At 37.3% G+C, this 24,321-nt stretch overlaps 1 protein-coding gene across 3 annotated transcripts in view; it reads right to left on the bottom strand.

Moving 5' to 3' along the window:
• Positions 1–24,321, bottom strand: part of GRM3 (glutamate receptor, metabotropic 3) — a 243,256-nt gene that overhangs the window by 101,599 nt on the left and 117,336 nt on the right. The window lies entirely within an intron of this gene.

A 24,321-nucleotide genomic window follows, 5' to 3' on the forward strand; every position in this document is an offset into this window, starting at 1 on the left:
AGAGGGTCAAGGGAGGTGACCTTACAAAGTGTACTTACTGCAGGTTGGATTTGGACTCCAATTTTTTTTTTCTTTTTAAAGCCAAATCCAGTACTCTCTCTACTGAGTCATTTACTTTGTTTTTGGTAGGTCAGTAATGTGGATATGAGTTTATATCCCTTCTCTTTAAGCTGCATTTGTAAACTTACCTTTTTTATGGATTCTTCCCCTTTCCATTTTAAACACAACAAAACACAATGAACTCTGTTACAATTTCTACATTTCTACCACAGCATCTCTGTCCCGCCCTTAACAGATGAACTCTCCTAGCCCATTGAGGTTAAGATTCTGCCTCAACTGCTCTAACAAAAGGGTTGTGGAAAAAGCTGCTACTAGTTTCTAAATTGAATAAACTATAAACTCACTGTAGTCCTCACTTTACTTGACCTTAATTGAAATCTTGACTATTCCTACCTATTACAACTTCCTAGTTTCTGTTCTCATGCTTCATCTTGACAACATCTCAAATTCCATTGTTTAACACCTGCCTTCCCTCATCCTCCCTCTACCTCTTCCTGGGCCAACTCATCTATTTTCATAGTTTCAGCTACCACTTAAATGAGCTCCATACTTCTTAGGTCAACTGCCTGCTAAACAGCTTTTCCCGTACATCCCTCAGACACCTCAAAATCTATGTGGCTGTCAATGGATCTTCTCTGTTTCCAGGCTCCCAAGCCAGAAATCTGCACCCAAGAGTCTTCTCCACTTAACCCACTGCTACCGTCTTTCAATTAGCCACTATGCCCTACAGAATCTAACCACGTAGCATCTCCCAAAGCAACCAATTCTTCCTTATCCCCACTATGCTGAGCTCTTGTAATTTGTAGCAGGACCCTAGCAATAAATTCCTAGAGAGCTGCTACCACCTCACAAAGCACCGTTTTGAACATTAGAAAAGGATACCCCCTTTAAAAGTACACAATTTCTCAACTTATTGTTGTATAACCAATACAACTATAGATGATGGGGCAAGTGTGATTGCTGGTGGCTGCCTCCCCTATCCACAGTGAGGCAACTCCTCATTTTGTCCTCACATCTCAGGTAGTGCAATGAATGCTAGTGCTGGGGTGTACACAGTAGACTCTAGCTACTGTGAATTGAGCATCTTTTTGCATTCTAGGCTAGAACACATGAATCTATTGAGAATCAGGCAAAGCCTTGCTGTGAGGATCATGTTTTTGACAGTAGTCTGGGATCTTTCTAGAGAGCTTTCCAAAACTCTGGTGTGGAACAGTCTAGTTGCATGCACGCATGAACCCCTGTACCTGTTGTTGAATTCTTTGACACTCAGCTTTCTAGCACTAGAACAAACACTGGGTCAGCACATTCACCCTGCTTGCTTACTTCTATCCCCCTAGATAAGATGAACTTATTACTTTCAGAGTCAAGTGAGAGATGTGACCACATCGGGCTCCTGGAGCATCCTTCTGACAGGTTGCAGCAGCCACATGCCCTTGTGTGTGCAGTTGAGCATGCCTGTCTTCTCTTCAACTTTCACGCATGATTGTGTGTTGGAAGGGTTTTATGAAGGAAGGGCTCTCCTAGCTAGTCCAAGACTCAATAAAGATGCCTGAAAGCCACGTCATCCATGTGCTCTCAGATAAATTAGCAAATGTTAGCAATTTGAATGATGTCTCATTGGGGAAGACCCTCTAAGGCACAATCTCAATTACTATTCAGAGTAGCCCATCTTCTGTCAATGTACACTGACTTTCCCTTGCCCACAGGTTTAAGAATTAACTCATTATAAATCTCTTCTCAGTGCTTTATGATCTTGTCCCTGGCTAGCTCTAAAGCCTTACTGCTCACCATGCTCATCTGCGTAGGCCTACCTTTGCCTTCAGATCTTAAGCTGCAGATATATTGAACTATGTGCACTCAGTAGGTGTTTAGGATGTTGATGACCCCTTGCTTTTGCTCATGCTGTTCCCTTTTGCCAAGAATGTCCTTCTATACCAATTTCTCCAGCAAACAGCCACTTATCATTCAAGACCCAACAGTTACTGCCAGGAAAGACCAAGTATTCTGTCTTATCTCCCTTCCCCAATCAAATTGTTGACTTCTGGCTTTATATTCCTGTTGTAGTTTGTTCAATAAATGTTTTCTATGGCTATTTTGATTTATATTTGTTTTCTTCTGTGCTCATTGGGAATTAATGAAATGGCACAGCATTTAGAATTTTTCAGGTGCCAAGGAAGAAAAAAACTCAATGAAACAAGCAAGACAGGAGCTAGTCCAGTATTTACTTCAACATTTTTGACATTTCTCCCTTTTCATATTAGCAGTGCCCTTTAAAACCCAGATTTCCACTGGCTTTCTGTTCCTTTCACATGCAGCGAATGATGGGCTGTTTTCCTGAGCCACACTGTCAGCTGGGGTATGTTTTGTCTGTTTGTTTAAGTGTGAATCTCAGCACTGATGGCAGCAGCCATTGGAATGCTCAGGATTAACTCAGAGCCTCCCTGGGAGATCTGCCACAGGGCAACAGAAAGTCTAATATTAATATTTTTTTTAAAAGTTGATACTATAGTAGAATTTTTTTGTTTCATATCAATTTCTGGTCTCTTTGATCTTTATGCGCAATTCCCTTTGAAGCAAAACTGCCATGGAAGGCAAAAGACACTGCGATCATTATCGCTAATGATAAAGATGCCAAAATTTCTCTATAAAATAATTGTTTTATGTGCTTAGTTAAAGAGAATGGCTAATTAAAAGAAGGCCATCAACACAGGCTTACCATGTATCTTTGCAAAAAGTGTAGACATCTTTTGAATGTAAAGAAAGTCTGGCTACTCAAAGAGTAAAGATTACCTTTTAGTCTATAGAAAGCTTAATTCTCTATTGGGAAAGGGCTCTTAGCCAGAAAAGACTTCAAATAAAACACTGCATTACACTGAAAGTAACAGTCTTTCATGTCCAAACGGGATCTTTGGCCTGTCCTTCAAATAGGGAAGGAACAGATTAATAGAGCCTGTCACCGAATTCATAAAGAGATAAAAATTGTATGAACAAAAATGATAAAGAAAGCAACAGTGTCTATCAGTCTACCTGTTTCACAGGTAAAGACTGTGTTTTATTTCTCTTTGTTTGTCTATGTTCTGGCATAGTAGAAGAATTCAATGAATGTTTCTTGAAGGAATATAGACATGTTATCTATGTTTGCACATGACTCTTTACTATTTTATTTATGGCATGGGAAATGGGAATTAAACAAGAAAATGCATTATTTTTGCTTCATTACCTACCTGGTCACATCAGATGCTTTTCCCCTATTGCACTCTTTGATGGTAGGATCACCAACAGGTATACATATAGTAATGACTTTGTATTACGCAAGAAAAAATACTGCCTTTGTACTTGAATATTGCAACTGAGATTGGCATCTAGGAAGCCAGGAGAGATGTAGACCTGAACTGACTTACATTTACTGCTTAAGTTTTTGGTCAGCAGAATACTAAATAAGGAACATGCACATTCTTCTATCTCAAAGCCTCAGAGATGCATTCACTTATGAAATATTTATTGAACACCTACTATGTGTGCACTAGGCTATGAGTTGGATACCCAGGATATATACTTTAGTTGTAAACAAATGAACATCATCCCTGCTGTCAAATAACATTCTCAATGCTTACACATTTTTATATAAAGAGTGATAGAAAAGTAAGGATCTCTGTTTTTACCAACTATTTTCATCATTAGTGAAAATATTGAAAGTTTGTAGACCATTGGTTTCCTTCAACATAATTGTTAAGTGCTATACTCAAAAACTGATTTATTCATATTGCTTGTGTTATATAAATTTAAAAATTAGATATGCAGACCATAAAAATAAGTTGGCTGATGATAATGTCATGTAAAATATTTTTTCCTTATAGCTCTCTGACAGGGCATATCTAAGTAACATTTAATGTCTTCCTAGAGAATTACAAATCAAAAATCAATTAATGTTTAAATACACTATCTTTGTATTTTTATTTACTTTTTCTTTATAGCAGAACTTACAATGATTAATACTGTAGCACTATGCATGATTCAGAGACAATTAGCATTATTTAAAATGAAGCCCTAAGAAAGTAGAAAAAAAAAGTAACATTGAAAAATAGACAAACATGTTTAATTCAATGCCACTGTTATCTCTTTGTAACAGTTTATCGGATTGTGTGAAAGGGCACCAACCACCTCTTTTCAGGTTCTTTTCATTATAAATCACCAGCACATTCCTCAGATAAACAGGCTCCCTACTGCAGCCACATTCATATGCAGCTGGAGAATTGCATCTCTACAGTCAAAGTTCTCCATTCAGGGATGATGAGTGATGTGTCAACTATAAACAAGCATGTGTAACCCTCTCCGTAGGCAACCTGCTCACCAATGTTTTATTAATTGATGCATTAATAGAATCTCAGAGGTTTGCAGTGAATATAATCCCTGGAATATTTGAACTCAAAGCATTTCTGTACTCTGCATATGCTAATATGTATTTTCGTCCACTCTTTGCTTTGCTCGGGGACTTGGTGTTGGAAATGAAATGCACTTTTAGTCAATGTAAAAGTAGTTTACCCAGGGAAAGGAAAGGGTCTATCTGGGAGATAAAATGCCAGAAACCATACATACTCTTTCCCAGAAATAAATCCTTAAGTTACTGAAGGGTTTCGGAGAGTGCTCAAATCCTGCACACTCAATCAATCTGGAGCAAAGTTAGCGTTAGTCCTAGTGTGTGCAATTTGATTATGATTCAGTAATTTTTCAGCTGTCAGTATTATAGGCAACAAAAGGCATAACCCTTGCTCTTAGATTGCCATTTTCAGTTGGGTAAACAAACAGAAGCTGTAGCTATATTGGCATTTTTGGTAGGAGATATGCCATTGCATGACTGTAATTCTTTTACTAGAGAAAAAGGGTATTTTCCCCCACAAGTCTTAGGAAGCTATTATGAGTAGCTCATCATTTCAAACCCAATCATTTTTAGTGGATCTACCTTAAAATTTATTTTCCTTTTAGCCTTCCATGTTACTCCACTGTAAGGGGTTCCTTCATTTGCTAAATTCCCATATACTTTGTGCTATGTTTATCATGAGGATCATATTTTGTCTTGTGTTTTACTTGCAAAGTTTTTAAATTGAAAATTATTCTTACTTTCCTATTAGTTTGTAAGCTACTATATATCAAGGACCATATTCTAGATATTGTTGTATGTTCCACAGTGCCTCAGACACAGTTGTCAAAAGTTGGTTAAATAATAAATTCCAAGTAGCATGCAAGTTTTAGAAAGATTGATAAGGAGATTGAAAGCATAATTTGGAAATTTCATTCGGAGAACAAAGATCGCCAAAAAAATCTGTCATTTTCAAGATGATACTATACTAGGTCAAAATTCAACTTCGGCCCTAAATAAATTTCACTCAAATATCTCTGATCTGACTTTGTGATGCTGAATTGTTGGTTGATTTTTTTACAGGAAGAAAAACATAAATTAAAACTGGAAAATTTGAGAGCATTTAGAGAAAAAATAATTAGAATACATGTTATGGGTCTGAGAGGGATTCGGAGGAATGGAAAACAACACATCAAATGACAGGTTAAGTTCCTTCAAAGCATGAAGGACGGGGCAGAATAGAGGAGGCCAGACTTATGCACTAAGATTTAAAGTTAAGGAGAAGAGTTCTTCTTTCCTTCAAATTTTCTGAGTTTAAGGCTTTTTGAAATCCCACAATGTGTGTGAAATTTTAAACAACCAAAACTTTAGGTCAAATAGTGGGAATTAATTGATAAGACCCTCTTATATAAACCTATTTTATTAATAGATAAAATGAAAACACCCAAGAACCCCAAGTAACTATGATGAAGAGAGAGACATTGCCAGTTGGCATGTTGGAGCTGAGAAACGGATGGTGATGAAGCCAAAAGGAGAAGGGCCCACTTCACTATTTGACCTTGGACCAAAAAAACTAAGTAAGGTAAATTAAAAAATAAAAATCACATCTCCTATTCATCTCCTATTTTCTTTATCTTCTGAATTTAGAGGAAAATGATTTTTATGAGGTAGGCAAACAGATTATGCTAAACTTTGGTGATTGCTGGTAATTTACTTCCCATCAATAGTATTCACTTGGTTGAGTGACTCAATATAGAATATATTGAAGATTTATTTGCTTCCCTTCAAAGTCAATCTTTATTTTCCTAAGCATCAAAGTGCACAGGATTTTCATGGTATGTGTGTGTCTGTGTGTGCATGTGCACATGTGTGTGTTGCCATTTCAGCTGCTTCAGCATCCTCAAGTTCCTTACCCTCATTACAAAGCCTCTGAATTAGAGCCTCCCCAAATTCCCTGGGATCCAGCTTTGTCCTTTACCTCTTCAAAGCTGCAAAATCTAATAGAAGTTTCGGGTTTGTCACATAAACAGAATGTAGAAACTGGGTTTGTCAAAAGCTTTCTCTCTAGCTCTGGACAAAATGGTGAAGGGGTAGAAATGGAGGAATACCATTTTTAGGAGGATATTTTTACTGACTAGCAATATGACCCATCAAATGGCTATTATTAATAATTTCCTAGATGTATGAAGTGCCTTTTTAATATAATTTCAGAGTATTCTGCATAGTGAATTAACTCTTCTATTTCCTGGTGAGAAAGAACTATATCATCTATTGCTAAGTAGAGAGTGAGAGAGGGACTGAGAGAGAGAGAAAGAGTAAAGCAAATTGCTCAAGATGGTAGTTGGTAGTAATAAATATAGAATTGGGATTTAGGAAGACTTTACCATTAAAAGACTTGCTCAAACAAGTCTACAAAACAGAACACATGTCACACACATCTTTACCAAAATATCACTTTTATCGTTCACATATTCCTGGTGACTATTCCTATGACATGGTCACTAGGAGAAGTCAGGTACAGATAATAGACTGTTACTGGATTTACCCTCCTGCTGAAAATAACTAGAAAATTGGAGAAAAAATATGAAGCAAACTATGATCTTTGAGAGAAAAAAAACACATGAGGGAAACCCCATGGTTATCCCATAGATTCCCCAGTATTCTGCACAGGGTACTTTCCTGCCATGGAGCAGTGGCAGTCTTTCTGACTTGAGGAGGCAGGGATTATTTAATAGAATTCTAAGCTGCTAAAGTGGTCGCTATTTGTGGGGCAGTGAGCTGCATGGAGTTGGTGGGCAGATCTGATTGGTTATCCACAGGGTGAGACTCAGTGAGGCCTGGCAGACATATCTGAAAGAGATTAGAGTTCCAGGCCAGCCAGAGTGCAGAGATCAAACTAGGCACTTTGTGCTTTTTTATTAAAACGTTAGAAAGACTGGTTCTATTCTATTAGTAAAGGCCAAGCTCTGGAATTAGGGGCATGTCACAGGACTAAGTATAAAACAGACCTGCCCTTATAAAGAAAGAAATTAAGTCTAACAAAAGTAAAATGATCCACCAGTATTTATTTACGTGCCACTTAGGACAAAACTCAAACTCTTAAAGAAAGATGACATAATTCAGAATGCCTACATTCTATAATAACCAGCATACACGTATAAATTGCTTGACGTATAAGAAAACAGAAAAACAGCACTCAGAGTAAAGAGAGAAAGCATTATTTGAAATAAGACCTGAAATGGTGCATATTTTGGAATTAACAGACAAGAACTTGGACTATTATAAATATGTTAGAAAACATAAGAAAATGAATGAATAGATGGGGAATCTCAGCAGAGAAGGGAAACTATAAAAATACTATATGGAGATTCTAGAACTCAGAAGTACAATATTAAAATAAAGATTTAGGAGGCAACAGATTGGAGAGGCAAAATAGTAAACGTAAAAATGGACCAAAAGAAATTATCCAATCCAATCAGAGAGAAAAAGAGATGGAAAAGAAATTCAACAAATCTTCAGTGTACAGTTGGACAATATTTAGTAGTCTAACACATGTAAATTTAATGTTTCAGAAGGAGAGAAGAAAGAATGAAAGAAAATACTTGAAGTAATGGCCAGAAAATCCCCCAAATTTGGTGATAAACATAAGATTACAAAACCAAGGAGCTCAGCAATTCTTAAGCAGGATAAATATAAATAAAACCATATGTAGTTAAATCATACCCAAATTGATAAAACCAAAGGTAAAGGAAAACCCTTGAAAACAATCAGAATAAAGCAGCACATATATGTAATGTGACCACAATATGAATGATAGCTGACTTATTATCGGAAAAAATAACAGCCATAAGTTAATGAAATGGCATGTTTGAAGTTCTGTGGAAAAATTGGTCAAGCATCACAGAATTCTCTATCCAGTTAAGCTACACTTTAAGAAGGTGAAATAAAGACTTTTTAAAGACAATTAGAACAGACATTTCATAATTAGTAGACTTACACAATCAGAAATGCTAGAGGAGGGCCGGGCGCGGTGGCTCATGTCTGTAATCCCAGCACTTTGGGAGGCCAAGGTGGGTGGATCACTTGAGGTCAGGAGTTCAAGACCAGCTTGGCCAACATGGTGAAACCCCGTCTTTACTAAAAAATACAAAAATTAGCTGGTGGTGGGTTACTTAGGAGGCCGAGGCAGGGGAATCACTTGAACACAGGAGGTGCAGGTTGCAGTGAGCCAAGATTGCGCCGTTGGACTCCAGTCCAGGGCCACAGAAGTGAAACTCCATCTCAAAAACCAAAAACAAACAAACAAACAAAAGAAATGCTACAGGAATTACTTCAAAGTAAGAGGAAACAACACCAGATGGAAAATCAAACCTATGAGAAGTACCAAAATGTACCAAATGTACCAAAATGGCTAATATGTGGGTTAATATAAAAGAAAATCTGTAAGTCTAGACATTAGATATTGTTAGCTTAATTTCAGAAAAGCTATATTTGTCACAATTTTTTTTTAAAAGTAAGAAAAGTTCCACTACCATTTTGTTTATTTTATGGTTTGATTTCACTTCTCTCTATGTACATATGTTTGCCTTCATCCTATATCCTGTTTGCTGGAAACCCCCTTGGGCCTTCTAGAAACTTCTACTAAAAGAGCCATCCCCATAATTCAACAGTCATGTTTCTGAAAGTAGCATTTGAGAGAATATTTTTCTTTAACTTTATTGCTGCTAATAGATTTAGTCAAAGCTTAAACCTAGCTGGCACACACTGGTACAGCCATACCAGTTGTTAAAATATTTAAATGTTTCCTTCCAGTTGGTGAATAGCCAGTCCTACCAAGCCCTTTGAGCATTCCTCCACCTTCCTGGCTATTCTGGTCCCCTCTCTGGTATATCTCCACCTACCCTCTCCCATCCTTAGCCACCAAATTTCCTCATGACCCAGCAACTAAAGTGTTAGATTCTGGCACAGTAGGGTCTTTAGGTTCCACTTCCACAGTTATGATTACTGCCCATTCGGATAACTTGATAGTAGTTGTTATGCCTTTTGAATATCATCCCTGGATTGACTTGCTAAATAAGATGTTCAACACTTGGGAAAAGTTTCACTTTTAAGCAAAATCCCAATCAGCTAAAACAGAGTTGAATTTTCCCTTTTGGTCTGACAGATAAGCATCCATTTCCTTTTTTTTTTTTTTTTTTGTTCCTGGAAACCACACCACAGTTATTCTTTGGGAACCAACACATATGTTTCTAAAGTGAGGTGAATTCATTCCTGGCTTGATGGGTGGCTTGGCGACACAACTGATAAACAGAGTCAAGTGTCCCTGGCTATTGCAGTTGATTGAGGAATGAGCCTGTCACCAAATCATTGCCAAGAAGGATGATTTAAGAACATTTTTCAGAACTACCAGGAGAAAAACATCCTCTCTCTGGTAGAGTGGCTTAAAAGAATGCATGTAAGCTCTTGTAAGTATGGGAGCTGCTAGTGGCCATCTTACCACCATGAGACAAATGCCTGTCTGAGAATAAACACACAGAATTGCAGAGTCAAGGAATGTGAATATAGTGAGATCCGCACTGCTTAATCCAGCTAAAATTTCCCAGTAACATGAGATAATAAATTCCCTTTTTGTTTTGCTAAAGCCAGTTTGAAATTGGTTTTATATAACTTGCCATTAAAAGATTCCTAAATAACCTCTCTCTGTCTTTCCAATACCCTTCACATTAAAGATAATAAAATTTATTGGGCACCTACTATGTGCTAAAACTATGGTTAATGTTCTACATAGATTATTTTATTTAATCCCATAACTTTTATCCCATTTATACCCTTACACAGATGCCATCTCAGATGGCCACAGGCTTCATGATGGCTCCCACTGTGCTACTGTATTAATGACAGGTCTTTCCAGAAATACAATGACTCCAGAGTCATCTTTTCTTTATGCTATTATCAGGAGTCCCATCTTCTCAATTCTCTTACCACAATCAAGTCACCTGATATATTAAACCATCAATTTTGGCACATTAATGCAAGTTAATTTGTTATCTACTTAGGGATGATCAAATTTTTGAATGGCCTAAAACACAGGGTTAAAACAATAAAGAGAGAAACATTTTTAATCATGGAATTTTCGATACCTTTGTGTACAGATGGTAAAGTATCAAGGCCTAATTGATGTTCTTCAAGTTATAGCACGTATGTACCCCATACTCAAATAGGAGTCAACTTGTACATATCAGATACTATGAGATTTCAGGCTTAGAATAATCCTGATCGCATCAGATAGATAATTAAATGCCATTGATAAGTTAAACCTGGCATAATGGAACTCTCCTATCATTTAAGTGACCTTAGAACATATGTTTTCAGTTCTGCCTAGCTGGAACACTTTGTGGACAATCATTAGTATGCTGTAGTTGGCTGGTATGATCTCTCAAAACCCAATTACACATATCTCTTCCCAAGTCTGTGTTCAGTGTCACCATGCTGGCAGCTTAAAATTGGCCATGGTGAGAGCGTTTACATCACAGAAATCAGCAAACACTAAAAATCAGTCCCTCCATAAGTTCTCAAGGTTTGATTGTTAAATATTTACCAGCACACCACTGGTGGTAAATTTAACAATGCTCTTATAAAATCCATTCCTAGAAAATCAAATAGAAATAGCCTGGGAAAGCAATATGGTATAATGCCTTAGATCAGAGATTTTCTAACTGCAGATCAAATTTTCACAACCTATTCAAGTGTCATGATCCATATTAGCAAATTGCAATGAGCATTTTAAAAGGAAATAGAAGAGTTTAAAATATGATAAAAATATCAAAATATGAATATAAGGCATTTATGTAGAAAGGATGAATATTATTTTCTAAAACATTTTGGTGTGTATGCATGTGTATATGAATATTTATTCTGGGTTACAATGTAAAATAATTTCTCACTGGGACATGTTAAAAAAACATTTTGAAAGCCACTGTGTTAGGGTGTGGCCTCTTTAGTGAAATGTTTGAATCTACTTCATGACGTCAGCACATGGCCACCTCTTTGTGTCTCATTTTACATACGTGTAAAATGAAGACAAGAATAATACCTATTTTATGGTTTTTTAGGATTAAATGAAACAAAATATAACATTAGCTCCATAACTGTCAGCTATTATTAAAATTGTTGGAAAGAGGATAATTTATCAATGACTCCAGTGAAATTGGGGGTGTTCTGTACTCTCCATGTGATCCCCATCAGCTAGCATTCTGCCTTTCTTCTCATTGAGGTGTAAGGTGATGTGTGATATTGGGGAACTGCTGGCTGTGCGGATGATACAAGGAGGGAATCAAAGTTCCAAGATGTCTAGTAAATTCTGGATTGTTCAGTGTTTATGGGTGCTAAATACCATAATATGCCAGGAGAAGATGGAAAGTCATCATCTCCTTCTCTGCAAAAAGACACATGTGCTCACACCTAGTTGATATATTCTATTTCTCCAGAAAATGTTAGCATCCTTACTCCCTTGATCTTCTCCTGTTGTACTGAGTTTTGTTAGAAGGGGGCTGAGCACCTCTTATCCTGAATCAGTCTGGACTAGGACATTAACTGGCCCCTAATGTCAAAAGAAGAATATTTCCTAAAATTCTTGTGTCCAAGTTGTTTCTGACTTTAATTTTCACTATCCCATCACATTAGAGGCCTTAGTTACAGAGGGTTTGGGTCCTTTATAACAATTATTAGTCTTTAAATTCCATGGCAACTACTGTGCCTGTGACACAGTAAGTCTGGGCTGCCTTCTGCCCTCTTGTCCATGTCCTTCATGAGTTTCAGGGAATATTGACCCCTACTATCTTGTTGTACACATTCTAATGTAGGAAGCTCCCAACATGTAGCTGTTAACTTGAGACAGATTTTCAGTTAACAAGACTAAAGTATCTCTTGTATAACTTTCAACTTTTAAACTGGTTCTGATTTTACCTGTGCTTTAAAAAGACTAACACAAAGCCCTCATATAACACAGCTTCTAGGTTTGCTTTCCTTTCTTAGTGTTATACCCAAATTATAGCCATAAAATTATGGCATGCGTGTGTTACACAAGGGCCCATTTCCCCGAGTAATAAAGGCAGAGCTAGGCATGAAAGAGTGCGTATTGCATGAATCCATTTATATAAAAGCCTAAACCATATCAAAGTTATCTTTGGTATTGTAAGGTCGGAGAGATTTTACTCTTGTGAATGTGAGGCGTTACTGACTTGTAGGAAGCCTGAGAGGGTTTCTTGAGTGCTGGTAAATTTGTGTTTCTTGATCCAGATTTTTGTTTCATGAGGTGTGTTCAGTTTGTGAGAAGTCATAAAGCTTCACAATTATGACAATACATTTTTCTGTATGTATATTACACTTCAGTGAAAATTTAAAATGAAAAAACAGGACTGAAGTGAAAAAGAATGGCTAGTGTGGCTGTGTATTTTTAAAAAATGACAGTATATAGCAAATTGGTCACAGGGGTATTGACATGAATTTGCAACTGTGGACTTACTAACAACACTAACTCTGATGAGAGAATCCTGCAATGCCTGGTGAGAAGTCCTAGTGGAAGATGAGATGCCGATCTCATCGCAAGTGAGTGATGGGCATACAGAGGCCTCCTTCTCATTATAATAGCAAGTCAGCCACTTTGTTATCCTTTCTGTACACAAGCAGAAGCCATGAGTCTGGGTGTAAATGACAAATACCACCAGTGACACACTGCCTGACATTTGGAACTTGCAACTTTACAGTTTAGGCTGCATGGGAAGAGAAAGGTGAAGAGTGAGTTTCAATCAGAAGATTCTAAGTCAGGCAACTGTTACTTTCACAGTTTGAGTTCTGAAAAGTGACCAAAATTATCCTGTGGTTTTATTATGTTCCAGTGTTCAAAAAAATCTGTTCAATGATTTAAACAAAATTGCTTATTATGCCTATTATGTGCCAGGCCCTGTGGTAGGTTCTAAAGATAACAAGGAGCAGTAGGACAGCATCTCTGCAAAATACAGTAAATGAGGTTTGTTGGGACTCTGATAACAATTAACGCTAAACAAAACATAACTCAGATTTATTTTGGCAGCACACACCAGTGTGACACATCTGAAGAGGGCCAAAGACTCCTCCTTCATTGCCGTAATTGGTTGCTTCTAGCCTGAAGGTTGGGATAGATTACATTTCCAATTGGATGGGCAAACTGCAGGGCAGAGCTTAAGAGTTTCGGATTACTACTGCTCTTTCCAGATGCAGTTAACCTTTGAGTGCGGCTATCTTGCCCACTGTGATACCTGATGCCATTTCAGAGAACGGGGAAATTGATGACAGCAGAGATCAACTCTAAGATGAAAATATCAATAGGTGGCAACCATGAGAATATATTTCATATATCTACTTCTATTATTTTCCTTTTGCCCTGTATTTCTAGTTACAGTGGACTCTCATATTTAAAATGTTCGCAAATATTGTATTGAAAGTTGGTTTAAATTATCCTCTCTATCCCGACATTTTAGGTATACATTCTTTTCTCTGTACTCCAGCTTTCACCAAGTCCTAGTTGCTATTTTGCTCACATTAGCTCCAAATTTGACTTTCTTTTCTCTGTTGCTATTTTTTAGATAACACCAATCTTTTATCAATCTTTGTTTCTGATTGCTGCAACCTTCTTCCATTCAGATTTCACACACTTTTTTTTTTTTTTTTAAATCTACCTTAGTCTATTTAAGATATTGCTCTAAACTTGTACTCTTCACCTGTGGTCACTTGAACAGATGCAAATATCTCTTGTTACTCTAAATTTCATCCTAGCAGCAGCAGTTTCAATGATTTTATCCATTCACTTCTTTTCTCTTTTATGGCCCAATTTCTTTAGTGGCTAGGAAACACTAAGATAACTCCTCGTGCTTTTTCTTTTCATTCCTAACACAGCATATGTTTCCAAGTCTGGGCAAGCTAATTCAGTTAGTTAGCCCATAGAACTAGTAAAGCCTACATCATTTGATTTGTCCAAGTTGCATTATTCTAGAGAAAACTGGTGTTACATATTTGGTCATAGTCTGTATTACACAAGCATGCTATTGGTCACAAAGTAAACTGTAGTGCAAGTTACCTGACAAGCTTTGTGTAAATTAGTCAGCATAGCTAAACTTGTGAGCTGCAGCAATTCTGTGTAGATTAGCATGATCTTTCTTTTTGATGTATAATGCATTGCCAGGCATATATTAAGTGTGCAATAAATATTTGTTGACTAAATTAATGAATACATATTTTCTCCTTTTATCACTTTACAATAAATCTCAGCTTTCTTTTTCACTAGTTTCTTCATTGTTGAATGGGAAAAGTAAGCAGTATTTTTTTGAACTTGTATGCAAGTTGCTTTACATATGCTCATTTACTCTTTCCAAGATTTCTGTTATAAATAGATGAGTAAGACTAGCTTAGAGGCAAACTTAAGCACTACTTGCTCAGGACTCCTCAGTCACTGGGTAGTGGAATAGAATTATCTGATTCCCAGCTTTTGACTGGGATAACTCCTTTGATAACTCCCATCTGTTGAGAATTGTGTCCTAACGTCTCAGAGAAGATGTAACAATCTAGACACCTCCAGCGGCTTGTTTGTCTATCTGGTGCTTCTCTTTCCTCGAACATATTTGTGTTGGCTTAATTTAAATTTCTACATTATTATTGCCTCAAAAGTATTTTTTTCTGAAGTCTATACATGCTCCATTTTAGTTTCAGGAGAACTTTTCTTCTAGGTCACGACACTTGGAAATGATCCTGCCTAGAGAGGGGACCTTTGAACATGAATTTGTTTCCACATCTGGCATCCATTAGCCTTCTCATCAAGGCCGTGTTTGGTGCTGATTCTATCCACTGTCCAGATGTTTCTTTTACTTGTGGCTTAGCACAAGACATTTACACTTTGCTGTTTAGCATACATATGGGGTAATAACCTTGGGGAATTTCAAAAGCCCTGAACTGCAATTCCTGCAAAACGTAGCCAAAATTATCTCAGCAGTGTAGATGCTAAACTACCCAAGCATCCTTCTCACAGCCTACCAGAAACCCATTTCACCATGGGAGGGCTGCCACTTTATAGGACCTGTGGTGGGGCACACAAGATGTCACCCAAAGGATGGTGTTTCACATGACACCCCGAGAAAAGCTGAAGATCAGGGGAAAAGCAGATTTTGTTTAAAAGCTATTTTTATTAGCTAGAAAATCTATGCCAGTAGTAAGAATTAGAAAATAAGCCCTGATTTTTCCATGTGAAATATCACCTTATATTTTATTTTAAACTGTACAAAGAATAAGCACAAAAATTTCTTTAAATATTTCTAATGTTGCCTCAACTTTGCATAAAATATCTTACTATGATGTTAGCATCTGGGTGTGTTTTGAATGATCTTTGGGTATTGATTTAAACGAATTCTTCTTCAGCACTTACCCTGGACCTCTGTCTTGGAATTCACTATTATTAACTGCGGAGGCTTAGCACATGGAATGTCAAGAACAATGACACTATCTTTGACACGAGTGAGCCAAAAGGAGAAGATAAGTATTCTTTCGAGGACTTTGAGTTAATTTCATGACCATCAGTGAACAACAGGACAGTAGCCCTATTTTATGAAAAATTTCACAGTATACCTTTCCATGTAATAGTTCCACTGTTCCGCTCTCTAAATAGCCACTCTCCCCTCACTGTGACTAAATTTTTGTGTTTAAAATATGAGTATTTATAGATTATAAAATGGTTCAGTAAGAAAGCCTCTGGTATCATCCAGGCTGACCCCTGATCTTCTTAATTTTCTTATGAATTATTGGAGTCCCTGGGGAAGGAGATTATTCAGTATTTCTATTTTAGGGTCTTGCTAAAAATTTATTTAAAAGCTTTTGCCCTGGATGAAATCTAGTCTGTATGTGATGCCTATTTGGGAACATCTGTGGATGTAACATATTGTGCTTGGTTCTTCCAATATATATTTTTCTTCTAGTCAGAGACTTGTTACTTGCCTCCAAATGACTTCGAGTTCCTGCAGCCATTTTCCTTTCATCAGACAATATTCTTACTTCCTGAGAAGGACAGTTAGTTAAATAAAGAGTCAAGGGTACTGGTGTGGATGAGCCAAAACAAAAAATATATATATTCCATTGTTTAATAACAGGGATTGACGGTCAGCTGTAGAAAACATAAAGTATATATCAGCCGCATGCTGCTGCTCTGAGAACAATGGTGAAAAAGTGAAAGATTGAATGAAACAAAAGTGAAAAGCAAAATAATAGGTATATCCACAGGCTATCTCCTGCCAGGTGAAGGGAAAAAAAAGAATGTTTCCTTGTGGAAGGGAACAACTTTAGTCCACTGAGCTTTTGAAAAAAGAAGAAGTTAACCACAGGGAGACAGAAAAAACAACAGTGGAGAGAACTGAACTACAGAATACTAACTGTTCCCTGCACAAATGTTAGCTCCAGGCTGTGCTGTTTAGTGGGGTGTGAAATCACAATTAACAGAGCAAGGGTTCTGTAAGTGAGCCGAAGCTGCTTCAAATTACATCCTGCTATTAGCTGCTTTTAGAACAACCACATTGAACAACTCCATGTTTATTGGACTGTGATGTGTTCTTGAAGAAATCATTAATAAAAACAGCTGATTATAGTCACATTTACTCTGTTGGTATTTTAGATCTTAACCATTTTGGATGTTTACCAGTGTAAGGATGCAGAAGCAGGAAATGGGTTCAGTCAAACAGGCAACCAGAACTGATGGTGCCAAGGTATCCCAATTGAGTCTTCCCAAGGTCTTTATTGATCTGTTTGTGTACTTCTGGTGAAGATTATAACTGGAATCTGTTGAATGTATTTTAGGCAGAAGCTTAGAGAAAATATAAAACCTATAAGGAGAACAAAGGCTTTGATATATGTAGAAGATTAAAGATATTAAATATCTCCATTGCCCATGTAATAGCCTTTTTATAAAATAAAATGAGCTTATAGAAAATATGGCTTAAAATGTAAAAGATAAATCTCATCAATTTTCTCCTAAAATAATGACTTTGAAATCCCTTTTACCCTGAAGATATTAGAAAGTCTATTATCACTTCTGTTTCGATACATGTTAGTGAGGGTTTAGAAACCGCAATGAAAAACACATTTTACAGATAAAACATTGCTTTGTTGAGTATACTGAAACATAGTAAAGCTGATGTGTCAGCTAACTTTTCGCTGCATGGCTCAAGGCTTCTCTGCTTAAATTTCTCTCAGGCTAATTAAATGTATAATGGGATCATGGACACTTATATGTGGAAGGGAATTTATAAAATGTCTCTTCCAATTCCTATGAGTGCTTACAGCAGTGAATAGCCTTGTCTACATCTTTAAGTCACTTGATTACCAGGTCAAGAGCCAGGACTAGAGCTAAGTATGTGATTCCCAAATCCTCTTTGAACATATTGTCCATACTGAAAGGTGTCAATCATCTTTGCTACACATGATCTGCAAAATCAGAGCTGACTTTCAAATCTGAAGCCAGTATGAGGCCCTTGACTTCTTCTACTTTTTATCAGCCCATAGTGGTATTTGCCAACTCTATTATTCAAAAAAGCTGATTCCAAATGGGCTGCTGTACCCAAGAGTCACTAAAAATACCACTGCATCTCTGTCCAATATTTCTTCTGAGTGAAGTGATATATAAACCCTGTGAAATCAGCTTTCTTGAATTTTGGCATTAGCAATGCATCGGACTAGGAATTTATGGAATTTTAAAAGGTGAGACAGAGGTGATGAAGGCCATGGCTGGATTCTGCTGAGCTATGTGGCCTTTGAATGTCCCTGAGCTTTAGTTTTTTGATTTGTAAAGGCATTGAGCTGAATGATCTCTAAGGCATCCGCTAACTTGCACATGCTTTTTTTGTTTTCTTTCTAATTTCAGTATTGACAAATATTTCTGGAATTCTAGCAGTCTATCCACTTAAGTTCAAAACACTCCTGTCTCCTCTTAAATGCAGCATAGAATTCTATTGAAGTGATTATATATATACACACATATATATTTCATAACATGATTGACCCTCTATTAATCATATATTGAGTTTTGTTTCTCAGTGGTAGGGATATATTTGACCTATCCTGCCATTCTTTCTGACTTTTCCACTCCCTGCCTCCACTTAAGAATAGAACATCAACAAAGTACTCGCAAAATAAAGATTATAGAACCAGATGAGGAAAACATTAGAAAAATCTGCTTAGGAAGTTAATGCTATTGAAAGATATTTAATGCTTGATGCTTATCTGAAAGAAGCTTTGTATCTTTGGCAAAGTTGGATAAAAAGGAAGGGAGGAGAAAAGGGGAAACAAAGTACTTATCAAGAACCTATTTTGTTCTAGGTATGGGACTAGACACATCTGTTTAGTTTTAATTCTGTTCTCTCCATCATTACCTCATTAAAACAAATATTAATCTGTACACTTACATGCCAGACACTCAAGATACAGAGGCGAATGAGACAGATGTAGTCTTTGTCCTCAGTGAGCTTGTTTAATCAGGTAGATACTTTATCTTCAACTTCAGATGAAAGAAATTCCTATGGTTTTGTAAAGCTTTAGATTTCTTTTAGAAACTCTGGTGATGTGGCCCTTCTTTTAAAAATTTGTCCTAGCCATGAATGACAGAAAAATTAGGAATGTATACATTTTACTATAATGATAATATAGCATAATCCGCCTAAAATTTTTCCACTCCAAAAGCCCAAAGCCCAATTTCTTAGTCTCCTAAGCTCTTGGTGAGCAGCTCTGCAGGAAGTCATTCACATTATGTTGTAATCAGAGGCTTAGCGAGACTATGTGACTTCTCCAAGGTCAGTGAGTGAGGTGGCCTTGAGCCCTGAATCCAAGCTATCTGAAGGTGACCAGAGAAGATTTCTACTTATATTGTTTTCATCTTCCCAACTGTTTAAGTAAGATTTTTTTGATGACCATGTTTCTAGATTTGGAAGGTGATATTCCAAACCCGAGCCTTCCTTTTCCAAGGTGGGCTATGCTAAGACGAGAGAGGCTGCTATCTCTATCCTTTAGCCAATGTCACATTCCACTCAGCAGCACGGCTGTGAATAATTAGATAAAGCATACCTCCCATTGCCCTCAGGGGTTTCTGGCACATGTGCCAAGTCAAATAGGCTTTATCTCAGTCAAGCATTGCCTGCCCCTCTGCTGTGGCCAAACGCCCAGACATTTTGCTGCTGTTTAACAAAGCCAACTGGAGAAGAAAATGACCCACATGCCAGCTCTGAGAGTTACGAGATGGAAGGGAAATTTCCATAAGGTAAAATATGTAAATGTGAAAGCCCAACTTTCTTTCACATTGTAAATCAACCATTTATCACACTGGATCATGAAATGCTGAGACAACAAGGTACCTAGATTTGACCACAGCAAAGGGAACCAGCATGGGCAGTTGGCTAGGAGTCGAAGGGCCTGGGTATGAGGAATAAAGGAAAGCCCATGTCTGCTTCTGATGGTGCCTTTCTACATATTTCCAGGAGTGCTTTTCATGTATCTTTTGTAAGGCAGGCACATCATATTTTGTGCGGTAGAGAATCTATCTCAGCACTGGTTTTAGTCACACCATGCTGGACTTCCTGTAAGTTTCTCAACGGTATTTTTGTATATTCAGCTCCTTATTCACCTGTTCATGCATCGGAATGCTGACAGACTGCCTGGTATATATAGTAGCAGTTTATTCTTACCTCTGAGATGGTGGTGCTCACCCACACTAACCTCACATTGTAGATATGGCAGCAAAAGGTTGTAAGCTTCCCTGACACCCTAGGGGAGACCCATGGCATGTGGCCTGTTGGGGAATCTTTGCTACTCCTGCCTTGAACCTCATGCTCCTGTGGACAGTATTTCCTCTTGGTGGGGCCTAGTCTTGGAAAGTTCTACATGATCTCCACTATATCTGCCACTCATGAGGGCAAGTGTTTCTGGCACTGCCTATCTGCTGTGCACTCTTTCATGAAAAGTTTCCACATTCTCTAACGTGGTGCTTGCATTAGCCTGTCATAAGTATCCTCTCAGAGGGGAGTGTGAGTTATACTGATGGTCAGGCACAAGAGAGCAATGCCCAGACCTGGGTGGGGGATACTTCGTATAGTGGATTTATAAGGAGAAGAGCTAGATTAGAGAGGTAACATTGCCTGTTTGCTTTAGGGTCTTGAACAGCTCTTTGTGTCTCCATTTTCTTATCTGTAAGATGATGCTAATAATACCTACCCCAGAATGTCATTTGTGAACCTAGATGAGATCATGCTTGTGAATGTGCTTTGTAAAGGATATAAAACCTTTCAGTGTAATATCTTATTATCATAGTCTCACACAGCTCTCTTCTTGAGGAATTACATATGGAAGTGGTTTGAGTCAGACTTGAAATTAGTGCATTAGTGTATACATGATAGATTTGGAGGAGGGGCTGGATACTCTTTCCTAGCCCACAGGGATATTGCTCTCCAGCCATTCACTAGGTTTGCAATCCTACTCTTCTTTATATCCATGAGGCCCTTGTAATGTAAACTCCTCTGACAAGTATAATATCAGAAACTTTTTTATTTCAATCAATATAGGACACTAGAATCTAGGAGGTATAAAAACCTATTTTGTCATTCTCACAATTTTTCCCCGGTCACAAGGATAGAGTTGGGTTAGGGTTTCAGATTAAATCTCAGAATAAGGACAATATATGCAGCTGCAAGAGAGAAGAAATATAAACCATGGACCCTTATAGATAAATGTTTTAAAATAGAGAGGGAAGAAGGAAGGGCCATAAAATCTCCATACATTTTTCCCACTTTATTGAGGTTTTCTTTCAATTCTTCAGAGACTATGTTTATTGTGTTGTTTAGGTATGTTTCTGTGTGTGGCTGGGGTAGGACATATTGTGATATCATGGGATATAGCTGCCAATGTTCCAATTTCTCCCAAAAAGTCCTTATTGCAAGTTTAAATCAGACAGTATTATCTGAATCTTAACTGTTTCTTCCATTCTCCTTACCTGATATTGAAACCTATATATATTGAGTGATTACTACATTATTTGTATTTTTGCATAAAACATGCTATATAGTTTTCATCTTCAAAGTGATATGCTCATGTAATATAACATAGTGAGAACAGTCCTTGCTTTATAATCAGATAGACTTGGGTTTTAATAATAGCTTTGTGCATTATATGATATTTGACTTTGAGGCAATTATGTAATACTTCTGAGCTTCAGTCTCCACCTCTGTAAAGCGAGAATAATAATAAGAATCTCCTATTGTTCTTATGATGCTTAAATAAAATGATGAACTAAAAACCCAGGTCACATATAGTAAATACCTCAAAGTGCTTTCATTATCCTTGTTTTAAAATTTATAACTATAGAAAATGTGAAAATGTCACAGAGAAGAATTAGAGCTCAGTGCTATAGGCCTGTGAAGTACTTTCCCTAAAGTGCTTTGCAAAGGTCACCTTTAATCACAATATACTTCTTATTGAGATATGATTCAATAAGAATTTTTGCTAAGAAAAATCTTTACATGAAACCGTTCAATGGCTCGATTGCCTACCTAAATATATCTAAACTCTTCTGCCCGACTTTCAAGTTCTTTTACAATCTTGTAAACTGTACCAATCCAGCCCAATTTCTTACTATCTCCATTATCCTTCCTCTTACATCTTCTATTTTATTTCTTGGTATGGCAGATTGTATTTTCCAAAAATATTTCTCATTCCACATGTTCTTTCAGGACCTTTTCACGCTCTTCAAGAGAAGTGGTTGTACATCTTAAATATATATAATTTTAAATTGTCAACTATGCCTCAATAAAGCAGTTAAAAAAGAGATAGAGTATATTTTCCTTCCCCTTGAAAGTGGAGAGGACTTTTGATTTCCTCATGAATAGAAGGAAGTAGAAGTGCCAGCTGAATGTGAACTAGTGACCCCAGGTTGTCAAAAGCGGTGAGGCTTCCTGCTCCTGCTGCTTCTTTCTAAAGATGCTCACCTTTGGAACCAAAATGCCTTGAAGAAACTAAGCAACCACATAGAGAGGCACATATAAAAGTTTTAGCCAGCAGCACTAGCTGAGGTTCCGTCAGACATCCAGCATCAATCACTAAACATGCTAGTGAACAAGCCTTTAGATGATTCCAGCCTCCAGTCTTGAGCTGCCCCAGGTGATGATGAGTGGGCTAGAGATGAGTTGTCTCCACCAAGCCCTACCTGAATAGCAGATTCACGAGAAAATTAATGTTATCGTTTTTAGCCATTAAATTTTGGTGTGGTATGTTACTAAGCAATAAACAACTGGAATGACTGAGAAGTACTACTTTCCATTTATATTTCAAAGTTTTTTAAGGCTAAAAACCATACATTCTCTGTTCTTTATGTAAATAAAATATCAATGCTAGGTAAAAACCATATGTAACAAAAGTGGTCCTTAGCAATCATCTAATCCAGCAATTTACGAACTATTCCAGAGTTGACTTTTTGAAAACAGATATGTTAGACCCTATTTCTTGAGATTCTGATTAAAAGTTCTAGAGTGATGTCCGAGAATTTTGGAAATATCTGATAAGTTTAATCTTTTAACCTTAAAGATGCGGAGAAAGACCCAGAGGCAGGAATTAACTTGTTTTGGGTAGCAAAGCAAATTAGCACAGCTGAAACTGGAACTCACCTCTTCAGTAGCTCACATCAGTTCATCATCTAAAACACGTGTCTTTAGATCATGCACTATAGTTGACCATAAATATTAACTTCTTCTACCACCTGTTCTTCAAGCTAATTCTATAGCCCATTTATCTCTGCCCCATGTGTGGAACATGCACCTGAGAGCAATAACTTAACAAATTAAAGTTGCCATGTGGAGGTTGCTGGGGGAGAGTGCTAAATGAAAGTGCTATATAAACTGAATGCTGTTTACAAGCAGTCGTGGTTTTCCTGTCCGGCCCACTGTCACTGGAATGTCCTGTACGTAAGTTCCCCTCTATAAACCCTATGTTTCATTCACTGGCTCCAGGTTTCTTCTTCGGCCTCTTGAACCTAGTACCCTCCGTATTGGAGTTAGTTGAGGCCAAACACAACATCCCAAAACAGGGACTCTATTTTTTTAAAGTTAATAAAATGTCTCCATGCTTTCATAAGGTCTGGGTGGAGATGGTCCAGGAAAACATTTTATATAGGACAACATGGTGGGAGAGAGACGACTGTTTTCTCTTTGCCTGCCTGCCAAGGTTGATCCACACATATATGTGGTTCTTCCTTTATCTGCAAAGGTTGAATTTGACATAAAGCATACAGGTTAATCTCTACATCTTCAGCAGACGTGCTCTGCAATGTGCTAAAGAATAGACCACCGCAGGAAAAAATGGATATGGTGAAAATCATTTCCATTACTCTGGTAGGAAGATGAGAGACCAACCAAGGCAGGTTTTGTTTGCAATGAAGTAAGTGAGTTGGAAGCCCTTGCCAAGGGCCTCTTTCTGCTTTAGTCTTCAACAAGTTATCAGATTAATTTTTGAAATGACTCAAGAGTTTTAATTAAGAGGGTCTTGACTCACAGAAATTATCTCTCAGCCTGTCTCTTACCATAATTAGACTTTTAAATCTTCAATATTTTCTTGAGAATTTCTTACGGATTTTTAAAAATTTAGTTGGTTTTGGGTTTACATTCTCCTGAAATTATGTCTTGAAATTGGCAAAGAAGTTAATCTTTTTATTTTGGTTAGGCTTATTTTACATTTTCTTACTGGTAGCCAAACTTGTTCTTTGAAATGTTTCTTTTGTCAAACAGTTGTCTTTTAAATTGACTTAGTTGCCATTTTTTGAATTAAGGAAGTATTGCTTTGGGCTTCTTGTTATGTCACAG

Source organism: Mandrillus leucophaeus, unplaced genomic scaffold, assembly GCF_000951045.1.
Source record: "Mandrillus leucophaeus isolate KB7577 unplaced genomic scaffold, Mleu.le_1.0 Scaffold50, whole genome shotgun sequence".
NCBI classification, from domain to species: domain Eukaryota; kingdom Metazoa; phylum Chordata; class Mammalia; order Primates; family Cercopithecidae; genus Mandrillus; species Mandrillus leucophaeus.